Consider the following 25,084-nt stretch of genomic DNA (forward strand, 5'->3'; position numbering starts at 1 on the left):
TCCTACTTCTGCTGATGTGTTGATGTATGTCACTCCTGTGTTGCGTCTGGCTGTTCACTTACACTGGGACACAGCTAATCCCATGCCATGGCATGTGGAGGTTCACAATCTCCGTGTGTAGTTGGGTCTTGGTAGGAGTGTCACCTGGCAGCCATACGTGTCCAGGGCATGTGGCACATACCTGACTCCGTATGTAGCATATGTGTATTGACAGATTAACATGTGCTCAGTACAAATAAATTGTTGTTGTAGTGCACTCACTCTTCCTTGTCACTTCCAAATTACTGCAGAGCGCCTCCTCTTCCCCGACCAATTCCGGACTTGGCTGACATGCGGGAGAACGACTGTATACGGTGCTATCGCTTCCCCCAACCGTTGATTGAGGAGTTGACGGCAAGGCTGGCACCACACCTGCAACTACTGCACAGGTATCCTACGGCATTGACACCCAAGCTGAAGGTAATGGCAGCCCTACATTTTCTTGCCACGGGTACCTTTCAATATACCATAGCTCATGTTGGTGGCATGTCCCAGAGCATGTTCAGCCGTGTGCTGCATGATTTCTTAGAGGCCATGTTGCTTCACCTGGATGAGTTCATACATTTCCCAACTCCTGAACTGTTGACTGGGGTCAAGCGTGGATTCTATGCCCTGGGAGGGATGCCCCATGTCATTGGGTCCATAGATGGGACACATGTGGCTTTGGTACCACCACAGGCACAGGAGGTAGCGTACAGGAGTCGCAAACACTACCACTCCATCAATGCCCTTGTGGTGTGTCTGTCCAACATGGTGATTTCACATGTCTGTGCTCGTTTTCCAGGATCAGCACACGATGCCTATATCATAAGGCATAGCAGGGTGCCTGAAATGATGACGCAGCTGCGCAACGAACGAGCATGTGTTGTTGGTGGGTACACTCTGTCTGTCCTGTATTTTGCGTAGACTTCCAGCACGACCGCTTCTCCTGTCCTACTTATGTCCATGTGGTTTCCATGTAGGGGACGCTGGCTATCCCAACATGCCATGGCTGATCACACCTCTCCGCAACCCGATCACGCCGGCCCAGCTCCGCTACAACACCGCCCATGGCCGGACAAGGCGAGTGATAGAGAGGACATTTGGCCTCCTGAAGAGCCGATTCAGATGCCTCCACAAGACCGGCGGCGCCCTCCCATATGCCCCGGCGAAGGTCTGCAAAATCTTCATGGTCTGCTGCATGCTGCACAACATGGCAGTTGAGAAAGCTGTGCCACTCATCCTGGATCAAGATGATCAGGACCATCCACCCGTGGAGGACGAAGGGCTTGGCAATGGGACTAGTGATGTGGAGGATGTGGTTCCGCAAGAGGACATCCGGAGTCGGCTCATACGCGACTTCTTTGCTTAGTGGTGAGTACCAGTGTCTGAGTGTGCACGCATTGGTCCCCGTGTGGCATGTGTTGCGATGTGTGTGTCCATCTGCATGTATGCCACGTGAGTCAGAGGTGTGTGTGGATGTGTCACTGGAGTGATGGTGCCAGTGATGAGTGTATTTCCCCAGTCATAATTGTGACCTAGCATGTTGTCATCCTTACATGTGTCGAGTACATGCACATGCAAGTGGCTGTGCTTTTTGTGGCTGACTTCTTGTGTGTCTCTCATCCCCAGGTACTTGCGCATGCCGTCTGCTGGTTGCATTGTTGTGGCACTGCTATTCCTCATGGACACGTCATCGTGTGCTGACTCAGCGTTACACGCACGGACAAGTTTGGAAGTCTCCTTAGGGTAAGGGATGCATCAGGGGTGTATTGGGTGTCGCAGTTGTTTATGATGTGTGCACACTGCCCCTGTCGATGTTTGGTTCCTCTGCAGACATGTCGCATCACCATGGGACACATGACATGTAGCTGGGTAGACCTGAATAGATGGTCAGACTTGTTGACAGTCATCTGTGATGGGATAGTGGATTGTGATGATGGCATCAATGTGTGTAACACTGCCCTCGGACACATACGGTTTGCATTGGCTTGACATGGTGTGGGACTTCCACATCAGAGGATCAATGGTGTATGGCAGCCTCTCCGTGAGCAGCAGGGGGTGTTTAGCTGTTACCCGACACTTGTGTGCCAGTTCCATGGCTATCACGCATTTGTGCTGCAGAAGGGGGGTTCCAGTGTAGGACCCACATGTTACTCCACATGACCTGTGTATGTATACTCCGAGTAGCCTCTGCATTCCCGAATACATGAATAATAAAGGTGTCCCAATGCCTCCAAGGTGCCTATTCTCAGTCAATGCTGGTGTGTTGCCACTGTGCATACGGCATGTCTGGCATGGTTTTCCGTGATAGTGGCTATGTGTCTATGTGTCGAGTAGCAAGATGCAAGCTGTTTGTGTGGGATTAGACTGTGTATTGTGCATGATGTCCATGACTGTGTGGGTATTGTGACATGTGCCATCCCCATGCATCCAACGTTGGCCAGGCCACCATTCTCTGCATCCACCTGACTCAAGCTTGCAGGACATGGTTCTGCCACCTGTCCACACATACCTGGGTGCCCCCCAGGACACTCCACATGATCCCTGACCTCTGCGCATGGCTGTCGCTGTACTCAATATGTCTGTCGGCACGGTTGTGCGGCCACCCCCTCAGCTGGTTGGGCCCATCACGGATGTGTATGGTGCTCCATGTCTGTGTTGCCTAATACATTGTGACCATGTGTGTCCTGTGCCAGACTCAGGCCCCAGGGTGTGGATGGTTGAAGTCATATGAGAACTCAGGCATGGTTAGACTTAACAAGACACATGTAAGGTAATAATGCAAAATGTAGGCATCATCTCTTTATCGTGTAACTTTTTATTTTTGGTGGGGTACGTTGGGGGGGGGGTATGACATGAGGGGCTTTCCGGGTGCGTGGAATCCAAAGTTCACTAGGGGAGTTGGTGTCCTTGCCATTGGAAATCCTCAGAGTCCATGCCACAGTCTTTGTCAACATTGGTCAGACAGTGACCAGCAAGTCCATGTGGCAGAGAATGTCTTTTGCTGATGTGCTGCTGTTGGTCCAGTGGGCCAGGTGCCAGGCCAGGTGTCCTGGGAGATGGTGCTGTTGCGCCGACCCTCACGGTCTTTTCCGTGGACGACCCGCCCTCCTGCGGGAACCCTCAGAACCAGGCCGTGACGATGTTTGGGATGCTCCGTCGGATGTCTCCTCCTCCTCCTCATCCCTCCCTGTGGGTGGTGATGTTCTACGCCTGGTGGCACAGGGAGGGTTGCCCATGTTGTTGGCTATCCGACGGAGTGTACGGTGAATTCCCGTGAACACCGTCACGAGCTCAGCCTGTCTGTCCTCCATCCGCCCTTGGTGTCGCAGTAGACAGGCATGTTGCTCCGCATGTTGCTGGGCCTGCTGGGTCTTGATCTCCTCGAGGATGGACACAACCTGGGCCATGCCCGTGGTGTCCTGCCGGTATGTGTCCAGGATGTTTCTGACATGGGAATATACCGGTTCCGCAGCCAACTGGTCAGGCTCGCGCCTCCGCCGTCCTCCACTCCCACCACCCCTGCCCACTTGCACCTGGCCTGCCCTTGTGGGCACATCGGGTCTCCGGGACCCCTGAGGGGTGGCATTAGTGTTGTCGCCTGCCTCCTCCTGGGTGCCCGGTACACCGTGTTCCTCCTGGTCAGCCTGGCTGCGTTGTGGTGGTGGGGCAGGGATCCTGGGTGTCTCCTGGGATGTGGCAGGAGTGGGGGTGGTGGTTGGCCCAGTTGTACCTGACGCAGGAGCTGCAGGTGGTTGGACACCAGAGGGGCCAGGTTGGTCGGGGTCGTCCACAGAGTGGTGAGAGTCGTCGCTGCCAGTGGGTCCGTCATCCCGCAGAGCCGGGTCCTGTGCGTCTTCCCCCCCAGTGTTGGGGGGTGATCCACGACGTTGACCTGTGTGTGAGAGAGACAATGTTAATTTTGTTCCATGCAACATCCATGTTTCATTCGTTTCTAAGTTGGCACATTTCCTCTGGGAATTTGGATCTGTCTTGCATTCCACTCACAGTGCACTTGTGCATGGGTATGTCCCTTGGCCACAGCTTTTGAGACTTTACCTATGTGTGGCACAGTCTTACTTGCTGCGTCTATTGTGACTGCAGTCAGAAGTGGAGTGAGCAGGTGTGGCGAGCCATGCATTGGCGCCTTCCGTGTTGCACTGTACGTGGGCACATGGAGTTGTTCGACACACTTATATAATGCAGGTAGCTGGCGTTGTGCTCGTGCACAGGTTGAGACATGGCCCAGTGTTTTGCCATGGAGAAGAGAGTTGGATTCAGGCACTGCCCACCCTTGTCTACATGCACGCAGTCCACCTGCTGACGAGCAGACATTCCCACACCCCCCAAGGCTGAATTGGTCTCCCTGTGTGTCCCTTTCTCACTCCCTCTCTGTCCCCCTCTCCCTCCCTCCCTGTGTCAGCCTCCTCCCTCTGTCCGTCTCCCTGTGTCTCCCTCCCTCTCTCTCCCCCTCTCCCTCCCTCTGTGTGTCACCCTCTGTCACCTCAGCCCAGCTTCCTAGGCACACACTTTTTGCAGATCTTTGAATGGCCCTTGGCTTGTTCATGTGAGTTTGTTTCTGATCTCCAGGCACCCATTGGGTGTAGTGTCTGTGTCTGCGCTGCTGCTGTGGTGGTGTGTGCTGCCACTCTTTCACAGTGTTGGCTGTTCATTAGCTGCTGTCATGTTCAAAAACGTGCCTTCACCCCCATGTCTTAATGCAAGGCGTCCGCCATTTGCTGGCAAGTCTTTCCTGTGTGGGGACACACTGTTTGTCTGGCTGTGACCTAGGCCATATGGGCAGAGGGCATTGTTGTCTGCTTCTGAGTTGCACTATGTGATTTTTGGGGCACACACTCCCGCCATCCGGTTTACCGTGTCTTGTGTTGGTGTTTTCTGTGGCCTGTGACTTGGCATTGTCCAGCTGGGTGCATGGGGCATGGTGGCGCTAGTGGCATGTGCGTGTTCATGGAGTGTGGTTGAGTCATGCGATAGCTTGGGGTGGTTGCGTGCCTGATTGTGAGTTTGGTTGTGGATAACGTTCCCCCCATGTGAGGTGAGTTGTTTGTGTACTCACCCGGGTCTCGGAGTCCTTCTAATCCGTCCACTGACACCACCGGCAGTATGGCCATCACCCTCTCCTCCCAGGGATGGTATTGTACGGGTCTGCGGGCGGCCCTCCTCCAGTGATGTTGGCCTGGTTGTGGTCGTCGGTCATTTTGGCTCGGACCCTCCTCCGCAGATCGTACCACCTGACTTTTGTTTACATATAGTGGGCTTACAGCCCGCCCGTAGCTTACCATTTGTTAGCTTTAGAGCCACTATCATTTGCTTCGCTTCCGTTCGTCACAGCATGCAGGCATCATGTACTCTTCTTGTGTTCTGGAGCATGGAACAAGTATTTCTGTCCATCCAATGCTCCCGTATTTGGAGGTACTTTTTTTGTGTTCAAGCACTCCATATGAATGCCTGTGTTTTCAGCCTATCTCCCTCATCCCCGTCCATGCAGCTTCTATTCCCTCCCACCGACCCTTCCATCTTGCTTCTTTTCCCTCCCAACCCCGCTGCCCTGCCCATCGCTGTGGCACAGAGTACACTTATTCTTGTACTGTGAAGTGTGACTGTGATTCTGTGTGCCTTCCAAATAAAGAATGCTGCAACATTACTTCTTACACCACTACACCCTACTCTGCATCATTCTATTCTATTCCACTGCACTCTACACCAGGGCACTCTATGGCACTACATCACTCTACAGCCCTGCACTCTACGCCATAATACTCTACTCTGCACCATTTGTTACCACTCTACTACACTCCGCACCACTCTACTCTGCACAACTCTGTGCCACTGCACTTTATCCCACCGCTCTATGCCACTGTACTCTATACCTCTGTGCTCTACATTGCACCACTCTGCTGTACGCCACTGAACTCTACTCTACTATGCACCACTCTATGCCACTGCAATCCATGTCACCCTACTCTGCACCACTCTATTCTATGCCATTGCACTCTACTCTTCACCACTCTACACCACTGCTCTGCACAACCCTCTACTCTACTCTGCACCACTCTATTCTACGCCATTCTACTCTACACCTCTTGTAGTATGGGTTAACCACTCCCTATGTACAACTCTAAGTTAGCATAACCTCGATGGCTGTTAGAAAGCCAGCTTGCCGCTTCTGCTGCTTTTGCACGCGACACTGTTGTTACATGTTATTCATTCGAGAACTGCTAACTCGACTTTACTTCACATGAGAACCGTCTGTTGTTTAACATCCTTAATAGCGAGCTGTGACCTTGGTCTGTACACCGTTTAAGAACGAGTCTGGGTCACTAGACGGGGCAGGTTGTTGTGTTCAGGTTGATCGTACCACTTCTTAGCCATAATATACATACAGCTGCCAATACCTGAAAGACGAGCCCTTTAATATTACAGAGCAGCATGTTTTCTGTTACATTCGAAACGAAGAGCTGTTGCAGGAGAGAGCCTAGCTGATCCTGTGATGTGATTCCACTAAGCTGATCTATAAGGTATGGGGTCCCCCATGCAAGCCTAAGAGACAACACCAATCATCACGGCACACAGATAACATCACACTCAGGAAGGGTAGCAGTACCTCAGCAAACACACATACAGCTTAGCCATCACCCACAGATGCACAACTCAGAGAAACCCAGAAGCAAACACCATGACTAGACGACTGTGCTGCTCAAACATATGCACTGCACATGAGCAACCATGACTGCAAAAAAGTAGAAGAGCATAACACATAACTAATTGTGAAACTGTCCTGAGTGGCACATTGGTCCTGTAAACAGATCAGCCTCCCACAGTATAGTGCCACACTATGAAGTGGTGGGGAGGCTTACACGCTGGCAAGCCATGGGGTGGAAGACATGAGATTGAAGTGGTGTGTACTTCAGTAGTGGACAGGTGAAGAGTATACAGTACACAAACTCATAGAGGAGATACTCACAATGTGTAGGCATCAGAAGCACATATACGGGATGACATGACTCCACATACCACATACCATACTGGAGCCAAAAATGGGTCAAGTGACAGAAATGCATGAGAAAACTCACAAATATTGTCAGTGTGGCTGTGCAGGTCTGCGCAATGAGCCCAAACAGTAACAAGACACATGGCTGATCAACAAAACACAACACAGATTTGGCAGTCACACACTCTGCATACTCACAACTGGCAGCGACAACAAGTAGGTGTCCCCCAGGTGTGCAAGGACACACCTACACACTGCACAGTGCCCAACCTACAACTCCTACAATGTGCCCACAATCTGAAGCACATGGCTGACAATTTAAACAAACAGGCACTCATTACCTGGATCATACATGTGTGCAGTTGGCATTGCAGGGGCACGCACACATCAACACTACTGAGAATGACAGCCTGTTGGAAGGCGGACCCCGAGGAGTCGGCGAGACCACCAAGGGGGGGGGGGCCCTCACACTGTACGAAGTAGCCGAGCGCCGCCGAGAGGTCTCCTGAGAGATCCTTCTCCTATCACGTACTAGCACAGTAACACCACCACACAGGACTCAAGGAGGTTGTCTCAAGACAAGCAATTCTTTATCAGCAATAAAAAGGTTACGAGGTCAATATTTACACGAAGGGATCGAGGGATCCACCAAAAGTCTCAGTGTCTCTTTGGAAGGGTAGGGGTAGCGGGACAGTCTTTGGCAGGAGTGCGGTACGAGGGTACCTGGGGCCCAGTTCTTATCCTCCAGCTGGAGGACCTCCGGATCTCAGAGGGGTCGAGCCGCAACGGCGTCAGCAGGGCTCTAGCGTACAGTTCGTGGAGAGCCGCGATCCAATCAGCAGGGCTCTCAAGATGGTTTCTGCTCAGCTCGAGCCGCGACGTCGTCAGCAGGGCTCCGAGGGAGGTTTCAGCGAGGTTGGCCCGCGACAGCGTCAGCAGGGCTCCGATGTTCCAGGTGGCTTCAAAGTGTTCACAAGAAGGAGCCGCGACGCAGTCAGCAGGGCTCGTGATGGTTCCGACAAGAGTTCTTCTCCGTAGGGTCAGCCGCGATTCAATCAGCAGGGCTCTCGACTCCGGGATACTACCGGCGGTTCATCCGGGACTATGGGATAGTCCCGGAGGAACCGCCGGTAGTATCCGGTGAGACCCAGGAAGGCCCGGACAGCGGTCTGGGTAGTGGGGTGTTCCCAGGCCTGGATGGCATCTATTTTCGGTTGGAGAGGGGCCACCTGCCCGCTCCCTACTTGATGGCCCAGGTAGGTCACGGATCCGTGGCCGATCTGGCATTTGCTGGCCTTGATTGTGAGCCCGGCCCGCTGGAGGGAGGCCAGGACGGCTTTAATGTGAAGGAGGTGCTCTGCCCAGTGGTTGCTGTACACGGCAATGTCATCTAGGTAGGCCGCGCTGAAGGCCTCAAGCCCGGCCAAAACCTTGTTCACCAGTCTTTGGAAAGTGGCCGGGGCGTTCTTCATTCCGAAGGGCATCACCCGAAAGTGGTAATGCCCATCCGGGGTCGAAAAGGCGGATCTTTCTTGGGCGCCGGGGGTGAGCTGGATCTGCCAGTACCCGGCGGTGAGGTCCAGTGTGCTCAAGTAGCGAGCGGCCCCTTAGCGGTCGATGAGTTCGTCGGCCCGGGGTATAGGGTGGGCGTCCGTCTTGGTCACTGCATTCAGGGCTCGGTAGTCCACGCAGAATCGTAACTCCGGGGGGTGGCCGGGAGCTGCGGCCTTTGGCACCAGGACGACAGGGCTGGCCCACGGGCTGTCGGAGGGTTCGATGACCCCCAGGGCCAGCATCTTCGTTACTTCGGCCTGGATGCATGCCCGCACTCGGTCGGGTACCCGGTAGGCTCTGTGTTGCACGGGGGGGCTCTCCCCGGTGTCGACGTCGTGGACGCACCAGTGGGTCACCCCCGGGGTGAGGGAGAAGAGGGCTGCGTAGTCCTGCAGCAGTTGCTGGCAGTCATTGCGCTGTTCCGGAGTCAGGGAAGAGGCGAGTTGGACACCTTTGATTGATCCATCATGGACGTTGGACTGCAAGAGGTCGGGCAGGGGCTCGGAGTCGTCCTCGCCCCACTCGTCGGTCGCCAGTAGCAGGCTCAGTTCGGTCCGAGCAAAGTGGGGTTTTAGCCTGTTAGCATGTAGGACCCGGAGGGGGTTCCGGGGGGACTCCAGGTCGACCAGGTAGGTGACGGGACTTTTCTTCTCCACTACCTTGAAGGGCCCAGTCCACTTGTCCTGGAGGGCGCCGGGTTCAACCGGGGCCATGACCCATACTTTCTGACCTGGCTCGAATTCTATGGTAGAGGAGTTCCGATCGTACCACCGCTTCATGTCCTCCTGGCTGGCCTCGAGGTTGGCTTCGGCCATGGCTCGGAACTTGCGGGTCTGGTTTCGGAGGGTCAGGAGGTATCGGTAGACGTCAGGAGGGGCGCCTTGGGGCTTCGTCTCCCAGCCCTCCTTGACCAGGCTGAGCGGTCCGCGGACCGGGTGTCCGTACAATAGTTCAAACGGGCTGAACCCCAGGGATTTCTGCGGGACCTCCCGATAGGCAAACAGGAGGCACGGCAGCAGGACATCCCATCTCTGCCGGAGGGGCTCTTCCAGGCCCTGGATCATCCCCTTTAATGTTCTGTTGAACCGCTCAACCAGTCCGTTCCCCTGAGGGTGATAGGGGGTCGTGAACTTGTATGTGACCCCGCACTGCTGCCACAGGGACCGCATGTACCTGGAAATAAAGTTCGTGCCTCTGTCGCTCACCACTTCGCGGGGAAATCCCACTCGGGAGAAGATCCCCATTAAGGCCCGGCCTACCACGGGGGCCGTTATAGTCCTTAGCGGGACCGCCTCCGGGTACCTGGTGGCGTGGTCCACGAGGACCAGGATGAAGCGGTGGCCCAGGGCGGTCTGGGGGTCCAGGGGCCCCACGATATCGATTCCGACCCGTTCGAACGGGGTGCTGACGGCTGGAAAGGGTTGGAGGGGGGCCTTGACCCGACCCCCCGTCTTCCCGCTGGCTTGGCAGGTCTGGCAGGACCGGCAGTGGTTGTCCACGTCTCTCCGCATCCGGGGCCAGTAGAAGTGGGTCACCAGCCGGCTGTACGGTTTGTCTTGCCCCAAGTGTCCGGCGAGGGGCACATCATGTGCCAGGTTGAGCAGGAACTCCCGGAAGCGGAGGGGGACCACCAACACTCGGCTGGCCCCGAGTTCTGCCACTTTTTGCTCACTGTATAGCAGGCCCTCGGCCCAGTAGACCCAGTGGGTGCCGGTCTGGTCCCCGTTGGTTTGGGCGGACGCTTGTTGGCGGACCCCTTCGAGAGTGGGGCAGGACTGCTGCTCTTGTTGGAACTGCTCCCGGGTGGGGCCCCCTTCGTGTCGCCATTGTGTCAGCTCTGGTAGGGCGCACGGGGAATCCATCTCTTCGGGGGAGGATTCACTAGGTCCAGGGTCGGTGTCCGCCTCCCCCTCGCTGCTGGCGGGAGGGGGTGAGAGCCCCTCGGGCTGGGCGGCCCCGGAGGCCGAGGATGAGCGGGTGGCCCGGGCGGTCATGGACCGGGTGATGGCGCAGGCCCAGTCAGATAGTCCCAGCATTCGGAGGTGCTCTCGTCGCTCTACTTGAGCCCAGGGGGAACTCTCCAAGTCGTTCCCCAGGAGGCAGTCGACGGGGGCGTCGTCGCGTACCGTCACCTTCAGCAGGCCCGTCACCCCTCCCCACTCGAAGGGGACCAGGGCCATCTGGCACAGGCTTTCGCTGTTGTCGGCCGTCCGGACGGGGCACAGCACATTCGGTAGGATCTGCTCGGGGGTCACCAGGTGGCAGCGGACAGCGGTGACACTGGCGCCGGTGTCACAAAGGGCTTCGGCCCGTTGTCCATTGACCGTGACCTGCTGCCGGTACTTCTGGGTGTTGTTTGGGATGGGGGTGCAGGGTACCATTTCTCGGCTACCCAGGCAGACCAGGGACATGGCTGCCGGCTCCCATTCAGTGGTCCCTCGGTCGAGGGTCTCCTCTTCCTCTTCTCCTTCTCCCAGGGCGGCGGCCGCCAGCTGTCGGGGCGGGGGCCTGCCGGCCCCGTTTCTTCGGTTCAGGGGGCAGACCGGATCGCTGGCATAGTGTCCGGTTTGTTGGCAGCCGTAGCACGTTACTGGTGGCCGTGGTCCGGGTCTGGCCGGGGGCGCCCCCCTTCGGGCTAGGCTCGGGGAGAGTTGTTGCTGCGGTGGCCCTCGAGGGGAGCTCCTGGGGGCCCCGGCGGGAGGGTCTCGGTTCCTGTTCGGCCCTCCCCCTCCACCGCGTTGGCGGGGGGGTCTGGTGGGGTTCCTCTGGTACTCCTCCATTGAGTTCCGGGGGACCCGGGAGTTGACCCATCGATCGGCCTCGACGGCGAGTTTTCGCGGGTCGGTCATTTTGCTGTCGAGGAGGTGCTGTCTCAGTTCCACGAAGCAATTGTTGGAGAGATGTTCCCACACGATGAGGTCGACCAGCTGCCCGTAGGTGGTTACTTTGCTACCTTTGATCCATCCTTCTAGGGCCCGACTGAAAAAGTCCACATACTCCACCCAGGTGGTACCCGGGATTTTCTTGCAGTCTCTGAACCGCTGGCGGTACATTTCCGCGGTTAGCCCGTAGCGGGTGAGCAGGGCCTCCTTCATGTGATCGTAGGAGGTCATCACCTCCTCCGGCAGCTGGAGCAGTGTGTCTCGACCCTCACTCAGAAACCGCCCCCACAGGCCCGCGCCCCAGTCTTTTCGGGGCACCCGATGAGAGGTCATGGCCACCTCGTAGGCCTTGAACCATTGTTGGATGTCGTCATTCTTGTAGTACTCCTTGACGACCTCTTTCGGGATATGTACCTTGGTCTCGGAAGGCGGTAGAGTGTCTCTAGTACTGGGGGCGTTGGTCCCTCCGTTCTTGGCCTTGATTTCGAGCTCCTTGAGACTGCGCTCGTGCTCAAGGGTCAGTTTATTTTCCTCCAACTCCCGGTGTCGTCTTTTCTCCTCTATCTCCTCTTGAAGCCGTAGCTGCTCTAGGGCCAGTTTCTTTTCCGCCAGCTGGAGTTCGCCGTCCAGCCGCAGTCGTGCGAGCTCTAGCTCGTGGTTCCGGACCTTCTCCCGCTCTCGTATTTCTTCTTCGGAGAGGCCGGTTTCTAGGCTCTTTCTTCCTCCGGTTGCCGGGGTCAGTGCGGTTGATGTGGTCTCAGTCAGGGGCAAGGGACCCTCTTCCTGGGAGGGGCCCGCTCCAGCCATGTCCTCAGAGCTTTCTGCATCTCCTCTTTGGTACCTAGGCCGGTGGTTGCAATGCCTTTGTCTTTGCAGAACTGTTTTAACTCTTTGTGCGTATATTCTTCCAGCCGTTCGGGCTGGAACTCCATTGTCGCGTTGTTTTCCTGGCTGCTCATGGTTACTGTTCGTTTGGATGGGTAGCTAGTGGGTACTGGCTGGTACGTACTGCGTTCGGCTCGGATCCCGTCGCTGGCCACCAAATGTTGGAAGGCGGACCCCGAGGAGTCGGCGAGACCACCAAGGGGGGGGGGGGGCCCTCACACTGTACGAAGTAGCCGAGCGCCACCGAGAGGTCTCCTGAGAGATCCTTCTCCTATCACGTACTAGCACAGTAACACCACCACACAGGACTCAAGGAGGTTGTCTCAAGACAAGCAATTCTTTATCAGCAATAAAAAGGTTACGAGGTCAATATTTACACAAAGGGATCGAGGGATCCACCAAAAGTCTCAGTGTCTCTTTGGAAGGGTAGGGGTAGCGGGACAGTCTTTGGCAGGAGTGCGGTACGAGGGTACCTGGGGCCCAGTTCTTATCCTCCAGCTGGAGGACCTCCGGATCTCGGAGGGGTCGAGCCGCGACGGCGTCAGCAGGGCTCCAGCGTACAGTTCGTGGAGAGCCGCGATCCAATCAGCAGGGCTCTCAAGATGGTTTCTGCTCAGCTCGAGCCGCGACGTCGTCAGCAGGGCTCCGAGGGAGGTTTCAGCGAGGTTGGGCCGCGACAGCGTCAGCAGGGCTCCGATGTTCCAGGTGGCTTCAAAGTGTTCACAAGAAGGAGCCGCGACGCAGTCAGCAGGGCTCGTGATGGTTCCGACAAGAGTTCTTCTCCGTAGGGTCAGCCGCGATTCAATCAGCAGGGCTCTCGACTCCGGGATACAACTGCCGATCTGTGGCGGGGTCGCTCCAGATATAGGTCTGGAGCCCTTTGATGTCCGGACCCAGGCGCCCGGGGGGGCGGAGAGGCCGGGTGGAGGTGGCCAGACGCCCAGCAGGAGAGGCGCCAGGCCCAAGGGAGTTGCAGGGCGATCACACCTCGAGAGGGGAGGACAGTTGGGGGTCCCATCGATACTGTCCTCCGCCGGGGCGATGAATGGTTCCTGCGGCCCCCCCTGGCCAGTTTGTGGTGCCTCGATGTCGGGGCTTCGCTGGGGTCGAGGCCGGGTTGAGCGGGGTCGCGTTGGCTGGTGCACAGAGTCACGTGGATGCCAACAAGATGGCGGAGCCACGAGGGGTATGCGACCTCGTGCAGCTCAGGATGAAGGGCCTCGGTGCAGTTCAGAAGGGTGGCCCGTGAAGGCCGGGGCGGGGAACGGGCACAATCCACGGGGGTAAGGACCACGCCACGAGGCCGGGTCCAACACAGCCCATTCACACTGTATGACCACTCAAGTTCACATATGCAAATGTACCCATGTGACTAGGAAGACAGGCCTAAACAAGATGACCACACATCAACACTGCTGTTCACACATCAAGAAAGATCACACAGATATGATGGACCCTGGTCAGCCCGCAAGTAATCCTGTGGATAGAATTCACCTCTGTTGTGGTATTGCCTCCTAACATGACATGTGTACAACTTAGCAAACCTGACCATAGAATGATTAGGATAACAGTAGATCATCACAAACAACCATCATTGCACCCTCAAGCCTCAGAGTCAAGAACTAAAGTGCCCGTCACCTCCGGCAAACTCTGAAAAAGTAAAACAAGCAATAGGCAATGTTAAAGTGGCATACAGAGCATGTGTCACATGAAACCCTACCCATACATCAAACCTTTTATTTAGCAAGGACATTGACAAAGCAGACAACAAGAGTAACTGTCATTATTACATAATACACAGATAGGCATCAAAAGTAGAAAACAGCTAGGCCATTGGCCAGTACAAAATCAAAGTATGTACATGCGTGCATGAGACACTACACATGGAATGGGCATCCAAAGTGACAAACAGCAAAGCCATTGGCCAGTCCATAGTTTAAAGTATGTACATGTGTGCATGAGAAACTGCATAGGGAATGGTCATCCAAAGTGACAAACAGCAAGGCCATTGGCCAGTCCATATTTCAAAGTATGTACATGTGTCCATGAGAAACTGCACAGGGAATGGGCATCCAAAGTGACAAACAGCTAGGCCACTGGACAGTCCATAGTTCAAAGTATGTACATGTGTCCATGAGAAACTGCATAGGGAATGGGCATCTAAAGTGACAATCAGCCAGGCCATTGGCCAGTCCATAGTTCAAAGTATGTACATGTGTCCATGAAAAACTGCACAGGGAATGGGTAACACCGTACACTGCCATGGGAATCACCACAGCACGGGGGATACAAATGTGCAGCCCAGGCACCGCTGTGGGAGAGAGGGGTTTGGGAGGGGGACTTTGTCTCAGACTTGGCTGTCAGTTGAACTGGGACGTGGCTGATTGTCAGGGCCAGTTGGAGGACTGGACCTGAGAGAGAGAGTACCAGCTGAGGTAGCAGGCATCAGTGGCTGTGGGAGCCTGAGGGCTGCTTAGACCAGGTGGCATGGTGGCACGGGGAGGCAGAGACATGCTGCCGTGAGACACAGTGTGTGAGGGTGAATGTGGAGTGCTGGGTCTCCACTTCTTTTTTTTTTTGTAAATTATTTTTATTAGGAACATTGGAAATCACCAATTCGTATGATCTGCACACAATTAGTTTCTGGCAGCACCAATACATTTTTAAACTTATGAGAACAGTACTTATACACGACTCTAGTAACCCTCCACCAGCATTATAGCCTACCGCTCACGCCACCTTCCCTCCAACACCACTAATCTGACCTTTGTACAGTTTCTGATCTTGGTGGGTCACAAATATACCCCCTGAATTTATTCCAGTCTCCCCAGACTCTTGCCCATTTTTGGGAACATCCCCGATGCACATACACCGCCAGGGTCTCCACTTCTTGGGGATTCGATAGGCAAGAATTGTCTTGGCAGGAGTGGGAAGTGGGGTGGGCACAACACTCTCCACCGAAGGTGTATCAGGACCACTTGGCCCTCCATGAGGGGATTTGCTGGATCTGGTGGTACGCTTGGGTTGTCCTTGCCTCTTCCCCTCCATCCCCTGTTGTCCAGGTAAATCCACCACTTTGCTCTCCTGTCCCACCTTCAAAGGGGTGTGGGTGGGAGTTGACGTTGTGGGTGAATCTGCCTTAGAGAGCTGTTTGCGCTGACTCTTTGCAGGCACCAGCTTCACAGCACACAGGGCAACAGTTTGTCTTTGGGAGCAGGTGTGGAGATGTGAGTGTCATTGGATGGTGGTGATTTGGATGATTGTGAGCTTGAGGCCTCCTTCTTGGCCTGATGCCCCTGAGTGTCATGTGAAGGGCTTTTGCCTTTGCGCTCCTGTATGTCTGCTTTTTGTTTTGGGGATGGTGTCTGTGCTCTGGGCCGATTGGAGTGCTGCTGTTGTGTGCTGCGTGTGGAGTACTTGGCGCCTGAGGGCTGTGATGTGTGGGCACTCTCGTCAGGTGGTGCAACTGGCAGGGTGGTTGCTGAAGGGACTGGAGCTGGACTGGGAGCCCGTGACAGCTGAATGGCTGCCGTCACTGTGAAGGACAAAGACTGGACAGTTCTGTGTAGCCCACCCACGTCAGAATGAATGCGCTCCATGAAGGCATCTACCTGTGCCAGCTTCTTGTCATGATCCTGGAAGGCATTCAGGAGAGTAGTCTGACCCACACACAGCTGGCGCAAAAGGTCCACTGCCTCCGCTCTGAGGGCAGCAGGGGCGACAGGGGCAGGGCCAGCGGTGCCTGGGGTGAAGGACACTCTACCCTTCCTAGGGCTGGAGGCACGGCCAGCACTAGTGGTAGTAGCCGTAGGGTGGGCAGTGGACGATGTGTGTTGGAAGAAGAGGCAGTTTTTGAACTCCCTGTGCCTGCCAACATCGAGGAGTCACCGCTGGAGTCAGATGATGTTAAGGTTGGTGTTTCTGGGCGTGATTCTTCCCGGCACTCCTGTCCCCCTCCAAGGCGCTGGTCACATCAGTGTCAGTGAGCGCATGTGTAGCAGTCGTGCCAGAAGCTTCACCACTGGTGTCCGTCCCCTGTCCTTCGATGCCCTCGGTAGAGCTGCAATAGATAGAGACGTAGCTCCAGTATAGTGCCATACTCACAAACATCATATGCAAGCAAAGCACAAAACTAGAATATGATACCCCCATGTTGCCCACCACCCTGTGAAGTCTGCATGTGCAACCTTAATGCAAAACTCAGAAGTTGCATGTGAACATGGATAGTTGACATTAATGACCCATGTGACGTTCAGACAGCAAAATAGCTGGCCCGTAACCTAACATACTGATCTCTGTAAGCATACCTACATGCCTGTAGGTGAGATAGATATACAGCTCAACATGTTGTCTCAGTCACATATGGAGTCACTTTAAGGGAACAAGACAGATACTGATTCCAAAATGTCATTTTACAATGGCCATGACCTACTGATTTCCACCATGTTGTGCTTTGAAGCACAACGACCGTTGCACATTGGTGTCAGATGTGTAGTTCCCACAATTTCCAAGTCAGGCACTGCACACATCTACAAAAGCACACTAAGATGATGCACACTGCTGTTCACTGCCCGGTGATGTCTATGACACCCATAATGCAGCAGATGTCAGAAGACCAATCTCATCTTGCAATGTCAAGATCCATTGTATTAAACACATGAGAAAGTACATGTAGTGAAAATGCATGACAGCTGCACTCAGCACAGAGGGCACTTAGAAGCCATTGCATCACACTAGAAACATCACAGAGCTCCACACTGGCTCAGGGTTGGGATACATGCAGTCACTCACACCCAAAGTCACCCTTCACAGAATACTCACCCTAATTTTCTGCTGATGGGCCCTCAAACGTCCATCCAGATCTGGCTGTGTCACTGCCAAGATGCGGGCCATTAGTGGTGTCATGCTCCTGCGCACCAACCTGCCACTCCGAGAAAGCATCCCCAGCGTCATCTCTGCCACGTTTTTGCTCAGCCGGCAGATGTCAACCCACCTCTTGTGACAGTGTGTGTGCCGTCGGTTGGAGAAGCCCAGAGCACGCACCTTGCATGCAATGGCCCTCCATATGGCCTTACGCTGGGGGACTTTAAGCTGCAGGTATGGGAGACAAGAAGAGGAAGTTTCAGTGACATTGTGTTATGTACCACTGTGTGTCAGTACAGGAGCATGCAAAACATAGCACACCAGTACAGAAATGCTGAGCAGAGGCCATACAGCATGATACATAGTACAATTGCATCAGATAATCTCATAGAAATGTATGCAGGTATGATGATGGACACAGTACATGGCCATCTCATACACATGCAGAATACCAGCACAGAAAGCAATGTGAAGAAGGCCCTCATCCGTGATGCAGTATGTGAGTGAGCAAGGCATACAATACATTGGAAATGATGTATCGGGGCAGACTCACTCTGTCCAACACTACACACCCCTCAATGTCCTTGGCCGGTGAATGGCTACCTCTGTCATGGAGGTCACATTTAGGGACATGATCTTACATTCTCGCACTCTTCTCACAAGGTCTGTCTTTTGCAATCCTCAGGCCTAAGATAGCTCATTGAGAAATAGGGTGGCAGATAACAAATATGTTTCACTCTGTCCATTTACTGATGGCTCCTTGTCAAATTGGGCAGTATCTGTGCAGGCCAGGGGGGACTCACACTGAGGTTAAACAGTGGGCCATCAGAACATTCACATGCATGTACAATATGAGAGGGCAAACAGAGCCTACATATGCGAGTCAGAACACAAAATGAAAACAATGAAAGGATGATATTTCTGAAGTACATTAATCTGATGTGTCATAGGTGAATTTCCACCAAGAGTGTTACACTAAGGCATTTCAATCTTGTGCATAATGTATACATTTCCATGGGGGCAATATGAAAATTGTACACACATCCTTCAGTACCCTCTGGATGAAACACATTTGTAATGTCACAAATGAGCATGTGATAACCTCATGGACTATGACATACATTAGCACAGGAAATGTTTGTTCAGACTTCTACCGTCCAAACCATAAGTGTTACTGTATGGCTGCAAAAACACTGCATGTCCCTCCCATCCTTAAATGTAGCCATGGATCGGTGGAAATAAGGCTACACACCCCATTTACCTGAAGTCAGCATGCTAGGCAGTGTATCACACAATTACATTACCCAGTTTCAGACCAACATTTGTATTGTTATTGCTGAAGAAGTGCTGTAGAAATGTCCATGTTGCCATCCTCCCCAAATACTCAAGTGCAATATTTACTAGGCCATGTATGGAGCATGGTGTATCAAAAATGAGGCTGCATCCACATTAACTACACATACTACAGCAGAGCTACATCATGTGAGCACTCTTTGCACTCTCAAACTTTCACTCTGAAACACTTACCATTACATCAGGAGCACCATATAAGCACCTCGTCCACCAGCAGGACCTCCAGCTGTCGGGAGCGAGCAGCGTGCTATCTGTTGTGAATCATGTTTCATTTCAAGACCTTGCAGCTTTCCTTACAAGGCGCGTCCCCTCCACCCTGGCCAAGGGACAGACCCCACCGCCACAGGAGTGCACGCTTCTTTTCCAGCACTCACATTCATGACAATAAGATACTAACAAGGCATGTCCCCTCCACCCCGCCCAAGGGACAGACCCCACCGCCACAAGAGTGCGCACTTCTTTTTCCAGCATTCGCATTTCATCTATGTCAGCACTCTCTTCCTGCACCGTTATCTTTGTACTAGTATATTATTTTCAAGACATTTGCTGTACTCTGTAGTTGGCCTCTATAGTCGCCTCTTTTTCAGTACCATCTTAAAAATTTACCACACCTTTTAACATTAGCCTTGTTTCCTCACCGTAGTGCGCGCTTCCTTTCACATCTCTGCATAGTGCACAGCTGTGGTGAGTGTTTCCTTTCCCCACATTGCTTTTGGTGCTCACTCGATCCAGGGGCATAACGCAGGCTCTTGCTGGGGGCTTAATTTGAGCCTGTGTCTGCCAGTGCGCGCATGGGCACTTAATTATTAGCACTTGCTTTTTGTGCATGCTTGCTGGCACCGGCTGCTAAATAATGCCCCTGCTTAGCTGTGGTGTGTGCTACTTTTCACAGCTTTGCACAGTGTAGAGCTGTGATGCATGCTTCCTTTCCCCCACTGCACAGTACACAGATTAAAAATGGACCGCACCTTTTAACATTCACGTTTTTTCAGCACCATGGTGCGCACTTCCTTTCACACCTCTGCGCAGGTGTGGTGCGTGCTACCTTTGACATCTCGGCACAGTGCACAACTCTGGTGTGTGCTTCCTTTCCCCCATTGCACAGTACACAGCTTAAAAATTGACCGTACCTTTTAACATTCACGTTTTTTCAGCACCGTGCTGCGCGCTTCCTTTCACACCTCTGCGCAGCTGTGGTGCATGCTACCTTTGACATCCCTGCACAGTGCACAGTTGTGGTGCGTGCTTCCTTTCCCCCCATTGCACAGTACACAGCTTAAAAATGGACCGCACCTTTTAACATTCGCATTTTTTCATCACTGTGGTGCATGCTTCCTTTCACATCTCTGCGCAGCTGTGGTGCGTGCTACCTTTGACATCTCTGCACAGTGCACAGCTGCGGTGCGTGCTTCTTTTCCCCCCATTGCTCAGTACACAGCTGTGGCGAGTGCTTCCGTTCACCCCACTGCACAGTAGTGGCACGTGCTTCCTTTCACAACACTACACAGTGCAGATATGTGGTGGGTGCCTCCTTTTACCCCAGTGCACAACTGTGGTGCGTGCTTCCTTTCACCTTATTGAACATTGCACAGCTGTGGTGCGTGCTTCCTTTCACCCCACTGCACAGTGCATAGCTGTGGTGCGTGTTTCCTTCACCCCACTGCACATGCCCCCTCCATCACACCCACGTGGTTCTCTCGTTTTCTGTTTAATAAACAGATTTCACACACAGATGCCCAGGTTTCCGATGTTAGCATTTGTGAACTCACTGGACCTCGCAGCTTTTCTTACAAGGTGTGTCCCCTTCACCCCGGCTGAGGGACAGACCCCACCGCCATAAGCTGGATTATAAAGCGCCCTGACAGAAGCACCAAGGAGCTGGACCTTGCAACTTTCCTTACAAGGCGCGTCCTCTCCACCCCGGCCGAGGGACAAACTCCTCCGTCACAAGCTGCTGTGATAGTATGATAATATTATTAATTTTTATTATTCCTAGCAACTTTGGCATTGACATTATTGCCCTTTATTACACTATTTGTTAGTTTTTAAATCGTCAGCATCAACATTTGTGCCCCTGTGCTGCCCAGACAGGAAGCACACCAGTTCCGCCACTGTAACAGGAGGCAGACCCACCGCCCCCCCACACTTCCAACAGACGGCTCTACAGTAAAAAGTCTGGGGCTCATTTATGAGTCCTTGCGTCACTTTTGCACCGCCGGTGCGTCACTTTTTGTGACGCATCAGCGGCGTAAAAACTGGACCTTGTTGCACCATATTTACAAAGTGACGCATCTAGGTAGATACGTCACTTTGTAAACCCCTGCGCTACATTATAACTGCGTCAGGTATAATGTATGCAGGGTGGGCGTTCCCACGTAAGTAAGCATCGTAGAAGTAACGCAGTGAAATCTACGAGATTTCACTGCGCCACTTCTAGGGTGCAAATGCGTCAATATCTTGCACCTGCCTCACAGCAGGCGTAAGACTGACGCAGGCCCTTTCACATGGGGCTTGCCCCATGTGAAAGGACACATTGCTGGAGTTGCGTCACTTTTGTGACACACTCCAGCAATGCGTCACTTTTGCGCCTACAGATACGTCAGAAATTTTGACGTATCTGTGACTCCTTGTGACATGATGCGTCATACTGTAAATATGACGCATCATTGGAGTCGCAGGGAGGGTACAGTGAAAAGTGACGCATCACTGTTTTCACGCAGTGATGCGTCACTTTTCATAAATGAGGCCCTTTGTGTATTGTTTCTTATCGCAGCAATTTATCTCCCTTCACTGGCTCCTCGCCCGCCCCCTTCACTCTTGCCCTCTCTCCCTCCCACTGTCTCCTCCTAGAGATTGGTGCAACAGACGTAAGTGTTTAGGCTCTGCTAATCTGCAGGAACGTTAATACCCTTAACAGGCCCAGGCTGCCAAGTTATTTTATTTTTCAGCTACACTGATTATATTGATATGCCACAACCATCCAAACATCCAACAAGGTGCCTACTGTACAAAATAAAGGACACGGAGCATTAAAAGATATTTTGTTATTGGGAATATTGTCCGTGGGAGGCCTGCACACGGGGACAGTTCAGAAAGCCAGTACATTTCACTCTACAGGAGGCCTACAGATCAGCCGCTGCGTACCAGACGTCCCTTGTATTACAGCTCCTTTGAGTGTGTAGTAGTCCAGGCTCTTGGAGCTCGCTCGATCCAGCGGCGTAATGCATGCCCCTGCTGGGGGCTTAATTTGAGACGGTGTCTGCCGGTGCTCACATGGGCACTTTAATCATTAGCAATTGCTTTTTGTGCGTGCTTGCAGGCACCGGCTGCTAAATAATGTCTCTACAGTACACAGCTGTGGTGCGTGCTTCCTATCCCCCATTGCACAGTACACAGGTTCAAAATTGACATCACCTTTTAACATTTGCGTTTTTGCAGCACCATGGTGCGTGCTTTCTTTTACACCTCTGCGCAGCTGTGGTTCATGCTACCTTTGACATCTCTGCACAGTGCACAGCTGTGGTGCATGCTTCCTTTCTCCATATTGCTTTTTGGACTCGCTCGATCCAGGGGCGTAACGCAGGCCCTTGCTGGGGGCTTATTTGAGCCGGTGTCTGCCGGTGCCCACATGGGCACTTAATTATTAGCACTTGCTTTTTGTGCGTGCTTGCTGGCAACGGCTGCTAAATAATGCCTCTGCGCAGCTGTGGTGCATGCTACCTTTCACATCTCTGCACAGTGCACAGCTGTGGTGCGTGCTTCCTTATCCCCCATTGCACAGTACACAGCTTAAAAATTGACCGCACCTTTTAACATTTGCATCTTTTCAGCACCGTGGTGCGCGTTTCCTTTCACACCTCTGTGCAGCTGTGGTGCGTGCCAGCTTTGACATCTCTGCACAGTACACAGCTGTGGTGCGTGCTTCCTTTCCCCCCATTGCACAGTACACAGCTTCAAAATGGACCACACCTTTTAACATTCGCCACCTCAGTATCAAACAGTATCAATTCAGCACCAGTACAGCACCAGCCCAGCATCAGCAGAGCAGCAATGCAGTACCAACTCACCCCGCCACGGAATTAGCACAGCACCAACTCAGAACCAGCTCAGCACAACCTCAGCAGCAAATAATCCCTAATGCAACACCATTTCAGAATGAACACAGCACCACATCAACACCAGTGCAGCATCACCTCAGCTCCAGACTTACATTACTAAGCACCACTTAAACACAACACCAACAAAGTATCACTCAGTACCACCTCAACATCACTCAGCACCACCCAAGTATCATTCTCTACCGCCCCAGCATCACTCAGCACCACCATAGCATCACTAAGCAGCACCTCTGCATCACTCAGCACCACCTAAGCACCTTATCACCACATAACAATATTAGCATCAACACAGTAACAACTCATCATCAGAGCACCACCACCACCAGTGCAGCAACAAGTCACCATCAGCACAGCACTACCTCAGATGCACTGCAGCAACATCTCATTATCAACACAGCACCATCTCAGCATTAGCACAGCACCACCTCCACATCAGTGCACCACCACCAGTGCAAAACCAGCTCAGCACCTGCACAGCCCGACACCAGCAGCAATTCAGAACCAATGCAGCACCACTTCAGCATCAATACAGCAACACCTCAACACAGAACAAAAACAACATCACTTGGCACCACATAAGCACCAGTTCAGCTACACAACATCGGCATAACTCATCACCACCACATCACTCAGCACCACCTCAGCATCACTCAGTACCACCTATGTATCATTCAGCATCACCTCGGAACCAGCGCACCACCACTTCAGCATCACCTCAATATTATTCCAGATCACCTGAGCATCACCTCCGCCACTACTCACAACCACCTCAGCAACACTCCACACCACTTCAGTTTGGCATAAAAATGTGACATCTATTAATTCCCCACAAATAACTCTCCACTACTCCTATCTAATTAAAATACTATTTCACAACATCCACCCTCCCGTTGTTTATATCCCACATCTAACAATAAAAACTATAATAAAAATTAATTATAACAAGCAAGGAAAAATTGACAGCATTGCATAAACAAATAAACTAGAAGACATTTTTTGTATTAATTTTGGTTTTTAGTACAATAATTCAGTTGTATATAATATTTTTTTGGTTAGATATAAGGTGACAGAAATAGTTATAACACATTTTTTATTATAATTTATAAATTTTAACATGCTGCACAACATTCACAATGCTCTACAACACATATTAAAAAAGATAACAAACCCAATAGCTCTGTCTAAACACTTATAACGCCCCATAGGCGAGACCTATTGGCTATGCCAATGCTTGTTTCAAATGTAACCAATAACTGGGACCACGGTAGCGGAGCACGCCTACCGCGTTTTTTAAATGTGTATTTCACTACCGCGATTGCGCTTCCCGTTGGCTGCAATGCAAGTAACATAGGCAGTGCCACACCACGGGGCCCAGGCGGTCGCTACCCCAATCGTGCATCTTTCAATTGTACCCAATGATCGGCCCCGCGGTAGCGGAGCATGCCTACCGTGGGTTTCAAATGTGTATTACACTACCACAATCCCAGTTCCCATTGGCTGAAGGGCATGGGTGGTGTAACACCGCGGGGCCCAGGCGGTTGCTACTGCAATCGTGCATCTTTTAATTGCACTCAATGACTGGCCCCGCGGTAACGGAGCACACCAACCGTGGGTTTCAAATGTGTATTTCACTACCGCAATTGCGGTTCCAATTGGCTGAAGGGGCATGGGCATGGGCGGTGTCACACCGCGGGGTCCAGGGGGTCGCTACCGCAAATTTTCATTTTTAATTGGTGCCAATGACCGTGATTGTGGTGGTCAAGCACGCCTTCCGTGGGATTCAAATGTGTATTTCACTACCACGATCGCAGTTCCCATTGGCTGAAGGGGCATGGGCATTGGTGGTCACTACAGCGAATTGGCATTTTAAAATTGGTGCCAATGACCGTGATTGCGGTGGCGGTGCACGCTTATGGGACCTATGGACATATCATGCTGTAGCAATGGCAATGGCCAGTTCTCATCATTGAACAGTAGACACTTACTATGAATCATGCCACCAGATAGTTAAATTCAATGCTAGTGTGACATTTACTCACTGATGACTACACAAGCCATGTCAGTGCACAGGATTACATGCATTGGCATGCACTCCTTCACATGTCACTTATGATGTTGTGGTGCATGTACACAGATCTGTTGTGTGATGGACTCTCAAATATGTAAACATGTCAATGTGTGAGATTGCTAAGCAACCCACAGTAATGATGGACTGACTGCATAGTGTGCCTATTACACTGTGTAGATTGCTGAACTGTTGATATTTGATATTGTTGATACTTGATATTCATGCACACACTGTGCTCATTGTGTTGTTAATGTGTGCCCTGCCCGACTCATGCTAGAAGGTGTGGCAGGTACAGCAGCTACGTAGAAGCCAGCAGTGTTGTTGTTTC

At 52.7% G+C, this 25,084-nt stretch overlaps 1 long non-coding RNA gene across 1 annotated transcript in view; it reads right to left on the reverse strand.

The window, feature by feature from the left end:
- Positions 1–14,162: 14,162 nt before the first annotated feature.
- The window catches only part of LOC146820747 (uncharacterized), a 98,833-nt gene continuing 87,911 nt past the window's right edge, over positions 14,163–25,084 (reverse strand). Inside the window, exons 4-5 of the long non-coding RNA XR_014962611.1 lie at positions 17,176–17,445; positions 14,163–16,414 (exon numbers count right to left, since the gene is read on the reverse strand). This is a non-coding gene — a long non-coding RNA (uncharacterized LOC146820747). The remainder of the gene's footprint in view (positions 16,415–17,175; positions 17,446–25,084) is intronic.

Source organism: Triturus cristatus, chromosome 6 (genome assembly GCF_964204655.1).
Source record: "Triturus cristatus chromosome 6, aTriCri1.1, whole genome shotgun sequence".
Lineage (NCBI taxonomy): Eukaryota > Metazoa > Chordata > Amphibia > Caudata > Salamandridae > Triturus > Triturus cristatus.